Consider the following 12,994-nt stretch of genomic DNA (forward strand, 5'->3'; position numbering starts at 1 on the left):
CATGGCGCTCTTTGGCCACCTATGGCCCTTGCGCCATAAAACCCCACTAACAACAACAACAACAACATCCACCGCCGCTCCGCGTCAGCTCTGCCCAAGTAACACTCGCGCATCTGCGCGCTCATCGACTCACTTCCGCCAAGGGATATGGCAGGCAATGCTGTACGTTTTCGAAGAAAAAACAGATGCATTTCCTGTGAACTGCAGTAACAGTTAATGACTGAAATCTTCATAAATGCTACTGGTTCCCGCCCTAGCTTGCGTCGGCGGTGATGCAAATTTGATTTCAGGTAGAACGGAATAAATAGAGGACGGAAGACTCTGACGCCGAGAGCCCCTGCTCAGCTGTAGCCACCTCCACAATGTAAGAGCGGAAGGTATCAAAGCATTGCACATAATGTACGGTCCGTCGTGGTGAGGCACGGAAGACGATCTTCACTGCAGAAGCTGGGGATGCTTCTAAATCTCATAATCTAATTTTTTGACAGTTGTGTCGAACGAAAACTTCCTCATAGTTGGTTTGCCGCTGCGCTGCCGGCAGTGAACGCTCACAAAAGTGGGGGGGGGTGGGGGCTCAGCTCCCGACTTCTGGGAGTGGGGGGGCCAGCGCCCCCCTTGCCCCCCCCGGTAGATACGCCTATGATGCTTATTTATGCTGAAAAGTAAGTCAATGAACCCAGAACTGACACACATCAGAGTACCGAAGATTAAGGTAAGGGTGACATACAGATACAGAAGAGCTACCCCATTTTTAGAATGTGCGCTACTGTGAATATCTAACATATGTTCAAGAAAATATGCCGAGCAATTAGAGATTAAACCTGAATGAGTAGATAAGACATGTCTTTTGAACTTCAATAGGTACATCATGAGCAAAGCCAGACAAATATAACTTTTTTGCTGCGCAATAATACAACACTATCGCGTTACAGTAATTAAGCAGCATAAGGTAACAAATATATGTACATTGTACATAACTGTCAAATAGTTTGTGATTTGCTCTGTTTTTAACCAGGAAAGAAAACATTGTTTCAGGGCGCTAGGGAAGTTCGTAGAGTTAGAGGGGCCCTACACCTTTTTGCTAAGTAATCATCGATGGCTTCATTAAAACAGTTTCTTGTCTAACGAATCGACTGCCACAAATTTTTTTTAGAACCCATCAAGTACGAGCTGAGTTGCAGGGTTTTGTCGCACGCTTTAAGCGCTTTCTCCTTTCGTGCCAGCCAGCGCGCTAAAAGCTACGCGAAGGGGCGCACAACGAGGGGCCAAGAAGCTACGACTGTTCGTCAGCGCGTGTCGTGATCTTCAACACTTTCTTTTTCTTTATTTTTTTTTTCGCGGTTGCGTCACGGCATCCCGCGGCTGCCGCGGTAACTGTGCAGCTCACGATGCTCATATCAGCTAATGGCCGTGTACGTACATTGTGTTTATGGCGCGGTCATTTGGCTTCACGGCATTATTTGTCGAAAGTAGAGCGATCGATTTCTACCTGATTTTGAGAATTAACTGTAAATTCCTGGACGCGTGCTGCGCTGTAATATTTGGCTCGCGTCTTCTCGGGAGCCTCGACTACCGATCGACAGCGTTTTATGACCATGCTGAAAAAGTGTTGCAGGGCCCATTTAATGTACTGAATATTCTACTATGGCAGAGCGCTAAGCCGTCGCAAGTTTAGAACATCAGCGAGGTGCCTCCGCCATTGGCGCCACCAGTGCGATTACACCAGCAAAAACGACACTGACCACTGCCACCTATAGCGCTAAGTGGCCAAAGCACTTAAGTGTGTTGAGAAGAGATGGTGAAAGATTTAGCACGGCCACTCGATAAAAAAAAAATCGAGTGGCCGTGGACTTAGAATATCATCCCGAGCGTTCCTGCGTGGAACAGTTTTTAGAAGAAATGGTCGACGACTCCAACCTGTATACAACTAACACCTAACACCATGTCTACGTGGCAACGTGCCCCCTTCATCTAAGTCAATTGGTAGGAACGCAAGTTAAGAGAAGTCTTGGGCTCGCATGTTTACGCAACGCAGCCTCGTAAGTGAAACAGGTTTATTTCCCCTTTTAAGGTAGAATTATAAAGAATTTCTCCACATAGTACCTTATGTTTCATTTCTTGCCTAAATAAACGCTGCGTTGCACATCTAAACTCTAACAAAGCTTGCGAACATCTTTCTGACGATGACAGCAATCTTTAGATTTGCTCTGCTGACTAGATTTAGAACGAGCAAGTTGACGCAGACACAAGAAAAAACACGACACGCGATGTTTGTTCTTGTTATTGGCCTGATGTGCGACCGATGGCGGCGCTGCGAACGGCGCCTCTATGACGTCAGAGCGGGGATTCGGGCGCTTTCGTCTGCTACGTAGGCCCAGCGCCGTGTTGAAACCACCGTTGTGGTAAATCTCAACAAAAAAGCGGTTCAGTTGGTTATCCTGCGCATGGTGCCTACTGACGCTGTTCGAACAACCGTTGGTCTGCTTTTAACATTCATTTAGAACTACAGCTGTTTGTTTCGTAGAACTGTGGCCGCTTGTCTACGCGGCGAGTGCTGCGCTGTGGTGAAGTACTGCTCTCAGTGTACTCCGTCAGCTCGTGAAAAAGGCGTCAGCTTTCACAACTATCCTAAGGACCCGAAGCTGAAGAAGTGGATAGTCAAGTTCAGAATGGGAAAGCGCCCCACGCCTTTATCGACAGTGTGGTATGTAGCGCCTCAGAATACGGCGCTCGTCAAGGAAGAAGAAGTTGGCATTCGGCCGCGCGGCGGGTGCAGCGCGATAATAAAAAATCAGTTCGAAAACTGAACGCTGTCAGGGCTGGATCTTTCTCGTGTTAGCTCCGACAGTTAATGGTGACCCGATAAAGAACACACAGCCCCGATCATCCCGCATGGATCCCGCCGGCTCTGCCACCAATCCTACCGGTCCTGACGCCCAAGAAGACGCCAGACCTAGCGGTGCTGCGGTCCCTGCGATCCAACATGTCAACCTGCCACCATTTTGGCCCAACAGCCCCAGCACATGGTTTCTACAGGTCGAGGCGCACCTCCGTCTACGGCAAATCACCAGCCAACAGACCAGGTACTGGCATCTGGTGTCCTGCTTACCTCCGGACGTAGCCGATGACTTAGCTGATATTTTAGCGTCGCCGCACCCGAGCCATCCCTACGACACGTTGAAGGCAGCTATCATTTCCCGCAAGTCTGAGTCCGAACACAGCAGACTCCAACAGCTCATCACGGCTACAGAGCTCGGTGACCGTCGCCCATCACAGCTCCTGCGACGCATGCGCCAGCTCCTTGGCGGCCCCTCCGCCCCTCAAGAGGAGAAGCTGTTGCGTGAGTTGTTCCTCCAGCGCTTACCGCAGAGCATGGCTTCAATCTTCAGTCTGGATGCCCACATCCAAGCATGTTCACTGGGCGACTCCTATGGCTCTAGTTCTACGGGGGGGGGGGGGGGGGTGAGCCCTGTAGCGCCTCAGAATACGGCGCTCGTCAAGGAAGAAGAAGTTGGCATTCGGCCGCGCGGCGGGTGCAGCGCGATAATAAAAAATCAGTTCGAAAACTGAACGCTGTCAGGGCTGGATCTTTCTCGTGTTAGCTCCGACAGGTACAAGCACTTCGCGGACATCGACTTCTGCCACCCACCGTATACGCGCCACTCTTAGGTAAGCTTATGACCAGTGCTGGGCAGTATCGAAGATACATATGTCTTAGATACTATCTTAGATACTCTTGGAGTATCTTGTATCTGTATCGCGATACGTCTCGCAAGAGGTGTATCAGTATCTGTATTTCCGATACATTGAAGAATGTATCGTGTATCTTAAGATACAAGATACTGCGATCGCACCATCACCGTGCGAAACAATAAACGTTGGCTGAACGACGCTTCTCAAGCTGATACGGCTGCCACTGAATCACCAGAATAAAACTAAAGGCAGTGACATTATTTCATCTTTCCATCATAGTTTTGCCGCGAGAATACAGGATCAGCTCTGAGCGTCCCTAGCGGCGGAGCAGAGTCACGCAGTGGCGCTCGCGTCGTCTCGATAGACAAGCGCGCGAACGTACGCCCAGCCGACCTTTTGTTTTATCGCTTTTTCTTTTTACGCAGGTCTCGCAGACAGATGCCAGACTACATCCTCGCAGTTGATATGTGTAAGGCTTTCGACAACGTGAAACATGAGGTCATATTGGAGGAACTGGCAGCAAGATGCCCTAGCCAAATGGCATACAATTGGATCCGCAGCTTCCTCCAAAGCAGGCCTATCAAGCTCCATGGCAAGGCACCGGGATGGAGCTAGAGAACCTATTACTTGGATAGGGGTGTACCCCAGGGGTCCATCCTCGGACCTATGCTCTTTAATCTCGCCATGACACGAGTGGCAGAATGACTTGAGAAAGACACTACGGCGCGTTTCACTATTTACGCTGACGACATTACAATATGGACGGAAGCGGCGGATTATCCCGACGAGCGGAGTATGCAGACAGAACTTCAAGCAGCGATTCTCAGCCTCTCCGATACTTTAGACAACCTCGGACTACAATTGTCGCCAGAGAAGACGGAACTGCTCAGCGTAGATGGTAAAAGATCAACGAATCCATGCAAGCAGATTACACTCCATATCGGTGGTGCAGATATTACATCTTCAAACGGACAAATCAGAATTCTCGGGGCACAAATAGCTAGCTGCAATAGCCCCCAACAGTGGATCTGCACTTTAAAGCGGAAATGGAATCCGATGTTGCACATGATCCGACGCATATCAAATAAGTATGGCGGAGCACGGCAGAACGCATGCCAAACACTCGCAAAAGCAGTCGCAGTCGGGAGGATCCTGTACGGGGCACCCGTGTACGATTTCTCCAATCGAGATCTCACCGACATTGAAAAGCTACACAGGGCAACCCTTCGAACGATCACTGGACTGCCAAAGCACACGAGGAACGAGGACCTGCTCAAGTTAGCTCGTATACCACCAATACGGGACATCATAAGCGAAGCACAATTCCGAATGCGATGTCGATTGGAAAACACACCACAGGGAAAACAAGTCATGGCATGGGATAACCGAGCCCACGCGATGCCAGTGGCTGAGGAACTACTCACAATGCCACCATGGGAAGTGCCGCTAGGTACTCGGAGGAAACAACGTCCTATCGCCTGACGTGATGTGAAAGCCAGAAAACTACTTGAGAAGAAACTGGAACAGAGCAGACCTCCGAACACCATTGACATCTACACCGACGCCACAATCAGCAATGAAAGAGCCAGCATGGCCTGGGTTTGCACATCTGCACCACAGCACAACGGCTTTCACAGTTGTCAGCTTCCCGGGGGCGCAACTCTGCACGCCGAGTTATTGGCAATATGGAGGGCCGTCAATACTATTCCCCTCGATTTGGAAGGCATCAATAGTAAAAAAAATTCACTATCGCATCCTCACAGATTCGTACGAAGCGGTAACCGAACTAACGGCGCCAACGACTGAAGATGCTGTAGCCAACGACACCAGAAGAAAGCTAAAAAGAATTCAAGACATCGGGACAAATGTTGAAATTCTCTGGATACCGGGGCACACTGGCACGGACGGGGGAAACGCAGCCGCTCATGCGGTCGCCGCTCAAGCGGGTGGGCTTGATCACATGTACAATTCCCCACACCCCAGTTCCTCGCCACACCCGGAAGATCAAAATCCCTATATTAAGATCTGGGCAGAAGGCTCTCCTAGCAGAGCACTGGTGCATTACATTCACACTAAAATGAAAGCAGACAGCAAAAACCGACTATTAGAAGCTACACCGACGCGCATACTAAATGACAAGGGTGGGTTTACTCGTCAACAAGAAATCTTTTTAAACAAAGTTATGGCTAACTCTGCATACACACCACACATACTAGACAAATGGCAGCAAGCTACCCGACCTTCGAGTGAAAATATTTCTACGCGATGCACACACTGTCAGAGGCTGTGCCGAGCAGATTTAGAACATCTCATTTGGACATGCGCAGCTTTCTCAAAAGGCAGACGCCACATTGAACACCTGCTGCACGCCGACATGACAGCTCTACGTAACTTAATAAAGTCTAACCATGAAGCCCAAAAAGCTCTCGCAAGATACGGTAGTCAAAGTGGCCTGTTTCGAGTGGTGTAGGAGAGGTCGACTGATTCGTGCGAGGACGTGACGTGAAGATGTTCATCACCCTTTAATCCCCTTACCCCTTTCCCACCTTATCCCCAACAGCGACCAAGAGTCGTTCTTTTATTTCAATAAAGGTAACATTCATTCATTCATTCATTCTTTTTAGCTGTGTCAGTACCGTGAAACTTGGTGTATGACATACTGCCGCTAGTACAAACACACGCAAGAGAGACACGAACAGGACGACAAAAGCGGCAGTATGTCATACAGCAAGCAATACCAACTAGGCCAAGAAGAAGTTCTCCTCAAGTGACACTTGGCACTTAGCAACTGTCCTGTACCGCGTACACCAATGCGCACGGCGCCTCTCGCACACAATCTGATGCTTCTGTGCCATTAGCGAACTTTGTCTTGCGCGGTGCTTCGTTACGAATTCTGAAGAATGCAAGAATGGGGGATCGCATTGCGTCTAGTGGCTTTGACACATCGGAGATTTGAAGAATCTCGTGGATGTAAGTTTGACTTACATGCACTAAGACTAACTTATATGCAAATAATATTCCAACAGCTATAGCACCACCGGTACCGATGGTGGATCTAACAGAACAAGCATTCACATAACAGCTATCTTGGCGTACGTCTCTCCTTCTTTTATTCAAAGAGCTTTAAAATCATAATTTGATTATTAGCAGAAGTTATTTCTTAGCTGTCCTTCTTTTACAATCCGTACATTACATATGATTCTATATAGTTTATTTCCGGTCTCCTTACTGCAATATGTCTTTAACGCGCTGCCAAGGTAAGCTCTCTGATTTATTCTTGCTTTTAACTGTCTGCGTCATTTCTGCTACTGTTTACATACTCCTAGTCCACTTGAATTTACTGTTATGTAAAGGCGATGTTGGGAGCAAATATATATTAATCCGGGCGCGCCTGGCGTGCACAGTAACAAAAATTCTGCTTACTACTAAGCAAAATCGTGAAACTGAGTTTCCATTATAATAACACAAATTATTAGGATTCATTTTAAGTATGCTAGCAAATGTATTCGAGAAGCATTGTTCTACCAAATGCTCCGTTTTTCTCATGAGCGTCTGAACGAGCCGTTTTACGCTATTTTCCATAGGCACTGAATTTAATTCTCATACTATTAGGGGTTACCCGCCACCGTGGTCTAGTGGTTATGGTGCTTGACTTCTGTCCCGAAGGTCGCGGCGGCCGCATTACGATGGAGGGAAAATGCTAGAGGCCCGTGTACTTATATTTGCGTTTTAGAACCCCAGGTGGTAAAAATTTCTGGAGCCCTCCATTACAGCATCCTTCATAATCATATTGTGGTTTTGCGATGTCAAACGCAACAATTATCACTAGCTCTTGGGGCTGCTGCCTGTACCGTGTTTCTATGCTTATTCGCTGTGGCTGTTACGCAACCGCTTTTCTATTTTACTTAGATATTTTTGTTTTCCTTGTTTAGACTTCCCTAAATTCTTTTACTGTTACTAATCACCAGGTAATCGGAGCTATAAGTCGCATTAGTCTGAATAGCGGTGGTGTCCGGTGCCTGTACCGTGTTTCTATGCTTATTCGCTGTGGCTGTTACGCAACCGCTTTTCTATTTTACTTAGATATTTTTGTTTTCCTTGTTTAGACTTCCCTAAATTCTTTTACTGTTACTAATCACCAGGTAATCGGAGCTATAAGTCGCATTGGTCTGAATAGCGGTGGTGTCCGGTGGCGCTTTGTGCCACTGTACAATACGGCAGAATCGTTTCTAGGCGGCACATGTTCTTAGTGCCGTACACGTCGGGTGATCCGTTATTGCGAAAACCGTAATACGTTTCGGGCAAGATAGAACTCCACAGTGGTATTTGCACCATCGTGCGCCGGCTTCTTATTGAAGTCCTTATGATTACATGGCAACCCGCTAGCTGGTCGGCAAGCAGAGCAGCGAGTCCCACCAATTACAAAAGCGACAAGCAAAAACCGCTATCAGCGATGTGTGTAAAGAGATGTGAAGTTAAGCAGCTAAAGCAATGCCATTAAATTGCTTCGGAATGAAACTAAATACCTTGAGCAAGAAGTACAAAACTTTTGAGATACTCACGCACATTCATTCAAATGAAACAAAATTGGTCGCAGTTAATACATTTTCAAGCGAACATTTTCGTGTAGAGGCACTTAGTGCTACATCATATAGATATATAAAAACAAATTTGCGAATGTATCGAAGTATCTTAAGATACAATTGGAATGTATCGTATCGGATACAATCAGTGTTGTAGTATCTTGTATCTGTATCTCAAATACTTCTAGCCTGAGTATCTTGTATCGTATCACGATACAATTTCAAAGTATCTTTGCCCAGCCCTGCTTGTGACCGCGTTTAAGCGCCTCGCCAATACTTACGCCGTTTATTGCGCGCAGGCTATAAGCATAGGCGACGTACACCAGGTGCGGTGCCGTCCCACAACCTGCCGCGAAGGCCCCTAGAGAAGGAGCCAACGACGCGGCCTCCGAATCGCCTCGCAGGAAAGCGCGCCTCGTGAGCTCAGCTGAGCGGCGCAGGATATCGAGACTACGGCTGCATTTGTATAGTGTACATATGTATTTTACTTATGAAGGCAAGCGTGCGCCTAGCGGACTGCTTATCATAAATTCATAAGAGAAACCTGTTGCCGCTGTTTATGCCCATTCTCTAAAAGTTTTCACCTGAGGCAGCACAGACACTTCTTTAAAAGCGGAGCTCTTTAAGCTTTTCGTTAGGCTGCGTGGCGTGAAACTTGACCCAGCTTGCCTTTGCCATGTTAATCTCTGTGGCCGTGTGCGTGGTATATCAGCGATTAACTATTTGGTATATTCTAATACCCATGCGACGGCCCTGTGCGGTGTTAATATTAACTACGACGTATTATCGTTCTCACTGAACGAACATTACGGGACAAACTGCGATCATGAGCATCGGCAGGGGGGTGTGCGACAAGGCGGCACTTATTGCGCACTTGTTAGCAGGACGAGAGATGCGACGGTGATGCGATCTCCGTTGACGGCCTCGACTGCGCATTCAACAACGTGGCCTGCGTCGTACACCGCCTCGCCCTCGATAAGGCACCGCGACCTTTCACAAGCTTTATCTACATATTTGTAGATGCTGTAGAACGGCACGCTTACTGAAATATCGAAAGAAACACCCAAACTAATTAGTATCGTACGGCGGAAACCAGATAACAAGCTAGAACACTCACACATAGTTTCACTTTCTTACCAGCAATGCGGTCGGTGGCATCGACGCACTCGTCGGCCATCCGGCTGATTTCTTGGCCCTGTCGATTGGGCCGCAACTAAGACAAGTTCAAGATTACACTCGAAAACATTCGTTGCAGGCGTTAGTTGACCGTCGCGAGGCTGTTCGTTCGACAAAGTTCCCGCCTGAAGCAGACGATCGGCATACAGTAGCAGCGGCTGCTGCAGCGTTTTTGAGAGCGGAGTCCCCGCTCTGACGTCACACGCGAGAGGGCGCCACTCCAAGATCTCGAGGCCAATAACGATGTTAAAGAAACTATCTCCACAGAGTGTCCTTCTGCTTTTCTGGGGCCGAACTCACAAACATTCCCTTTCGCAAGTGCGTTTTCTTATTGGTCAGCCGGCTTTACTAACGATGTGTACCCGCATCGTGGTTGTCTGAAATATTATCTTACCAAATTTTTTTAGCGTAAGACGTTTTTGTGTATACGGGCCCTGATCAATTCAAACCGCGTAAGCCAAGGTCAGATTCACCAAGAACACCACGAAGGAAGATGAGAGGTCCACGTCAAATACATCCGTAAGCTCACTGAGCCTCAACGGCCCGGTACGGCCTACTACATGGGCACTTTCTGAAGGCGAACGCCTTGTGTAACTAATCATGCAGTAACCTTGAGCGTGACCTTGTAAATAAACGCTGCAAGCCGGATTGACGCAAAAATTTCGAGCGGCGTTCCACTCAAGCATGGCTCGAGGCGCGCGTTCACTTAATTTTTGCGGCGTTCGCGTGACATAAAGCGCATGGTAAAATAGCCACACCAGATGGCTTCCGTCTACGAATCGTGTAAGGCGAACGCATAAGGGACATTGCGTGTTTGATTCATTCATTCATCCATTCATTCCTTTTAAATACTCTCAACGCTTAGTGGCGTTACAGAGAAGTGCTTTACAGATATAGCATTATACAGTGCTCATTTAAAGGTGGTTTAATGAAGAATGAATAAAATAAAAGGTTTGCTTGGCAACGTGGTGCTTCGACCTTGAGGTCATGGTCGATTGGCGGTGATACAGAAGAGGGCGTTAGGGGGAGGTCACTTTTAGTCATGCTTTTAGTGGCGCGAGCACCGAGCGACGCTCTTTTATTTCTCTGCCAGGCAGTTCCGGTCGAGATCTTGCTTTCGGTTTTCTGAATGTTCAGAGAAAAGCCTTCTAAAAATAGAACTGGTACGAGATCAATGATTCTGGTGCGAGTAAGGAGTTATGTTAGACGCATATATTATCGGAGCATAAGTTTTCTTAAAACAAGGCCCTGTTAACTGCCGGGACTGTGAAGAGGTTTACAGGCGGCCCAAGGACGCTATGCTTATCAACTGCGAGGCAGCGTAAGGCACTCGGTCCAGCGAGACAGCAGCGATCAGAAGTGCGAGGGGCGTCTTTTGCTGCACAGGATAATTAATGAAAATAATTGAATGAGTTCATTGAAGGAGCAGCGTCAACGAAGACCGCAGGCGAGGTGTCCAAGATGAAACTCTGTATTAGGCCGAACTTGTGACAGAGATAGGGAAAGTTAATTTACAGCAATATACACGGTATGCACTGATAGCGGAGAACAGAGCGTCGGCTGTCGATCAACTGACAAGCGGTGATGCGCGTCGGCGTTTATACATGTGCCGTCGAATATTCCAGCGTTATCGCTGTTTGTCGCGCAAGCTCTAGAATAAGCTCGAGTGTTCGCGTCTTGCGCGCAATCATAACAAAACGATCTACAATAATCGCGAATCTTCTCGAACAATGAGGCGCGGCTTGCGCTGAGCGTAGCTGACAGCCTTTGTGGGCGAAAACCGAATAGAGAAAAAGTGATAATAAGAAACGCACGTGGCAATGCCCCCCTCTGAAAAAGCATCGTCTCGATGCTCAAAAGAGAACACGGGTGGCCAATGCATGCAACAATGTATAACAACAATAAAGGAAGAAAGTACAATAAACAATAAGCACAAGCAAGAAATTACAATAATAAAGCAAAAGTAGAGTCCTCAGATTCACTAACGCGCGTAATATGGCTTGAGGCGCACGACATGGACGACTTCAGGTCGCGCACGGCGCCGCTAATGCCGTCAGGGACAACCTCGTAATCGAGTGCGCCGAAGCGTCGAAGTACGCTGCACGGTCCGAAGTATCGTCGAAGAAGCTTCTCATTAAGTCCCCGTCGGCGTATTGGCGTCCATACCCATAGACGGTCACCGGGTTGGTATTCCATGTGGCGTCGTCGGAGGTGGTCCTACCCTCCAGGTATTCCACTAGACCCTTCAGTTCCCGGTCGGCTCGCTGTCGTTCGGCGAAGTCGCTGGCACTTATGGCTCCCAAGAAGCTGTCATCATCATGGTCGTCTGGCGGTAGTGGGTCGACGGGGGCACGAGACAAGCAGTCGGTGTCGGAGTGTTTCCTTCCGGGCTTCTACACGACGGTAATGTTCAATTCTTGAAGTCTTACGCTCCACCGTGCGTGGCGACCTGAAGGGTCCTTTAAGTTAGCTAGCCAACACAAGGCGTGATGGTCGCTCACAACTTTGAAGGGCCTGCCGTAGAGGTAGGGGCGAAACTTTCACGTAGCCCAGATGATGGTGAGGCATTCCTTTTCTGTTGTGGAATAGTTGGCCTCTGCCTTAGGCAGCGACCGGCTTGCATAACTGATAACGCTTTCCAGCCCGCCCGTCCACGGCACAAGGACAGCGCCGAGACCTAAGCTGCTTGCATCGGTGTGAATCTCCGTATCGGCGTATTCGTCGAAATGCGCAAGTATCGGATGCGCCTGCAGGCGTCGTTTCAGTTCATGATATGCTTCGAGTTGCGCTGTTTGCCACCTGAATTCGACGTCGGTCTTCGTGAGCTGCGTTAGTGCCTCGGCGAGCCGTGAAAAGTCTTTGACAAAGCGTCTGCAATAGGCACACAAGCCGAGAAATCGGCGCACGGCCTTCTTTTTGGTGGGGGGGGGGGGGGGGGCGGCAAAGCGGCGATGGCAGCCGTTTTCTGCGGGTCTAGGCGCACTCCAGTCTTGCGGATCACGTGACCCAAAAACAAGAGCTCGTCGTACGCGAAGCGGCACTTTTCTGGCTTCAGGGTGAGCCCGGAGTTCTTGATTGCTTGAAGAACGGATTCAAGGCGCTGGAGGTGTTCGTCGAAGTTCGAGGCAAACAGAACGACGTCGTCCAAGTAAACAAGGCAAGTTTGCCACTTCAAGCCGGCTAATACTTTATCTATGACTTGTTGGAAAGTCGCAGGTGCCGAGCACAAACCGAAGGGCATGAACCTGAACTCGAACAGGCCGTCCGGTGTTTTGAAGGCAATCTTTTCTCGGTCTCTCTCGTCGACTTCGATTTGCCAGTAGCCGGTCTTGAGGTCCATCGAAGAAAAGTACTTCGCGTTGTGGAGTCTATCTAGGGTGTCGTTTATACCTGTGAGAGGGTACACGTCCTTTTTCGTGATTTTGTTCAGGTGACGGTAATCGACGCACGCAGGAACGTAGGGCCCCATCCTTCTTCCTCACTAACACCACAGGTGACGCCCACGGACTCTTGGACGGCTGGATGATGTCGTCGCGTAGCAT

The sequence above is a fragment of the Rhipicephalus sanguineus genome, chromosome 2 (genome assembly GCF_013339695.2).
Source record: "Rhipicephalus sanguineus isolate Rsan-2018 chromosome 2, BIME_Rsan_1.4, whole genome shotgun sequence".
NCBI classification, from domain to species: domain Eukaryota; kingdom Metazoa; phylum Arthropoda; class Arachnida; order Ixodida; family Ixodidae; genus Rhipicephalus; species Rhipicephalus sanguineus.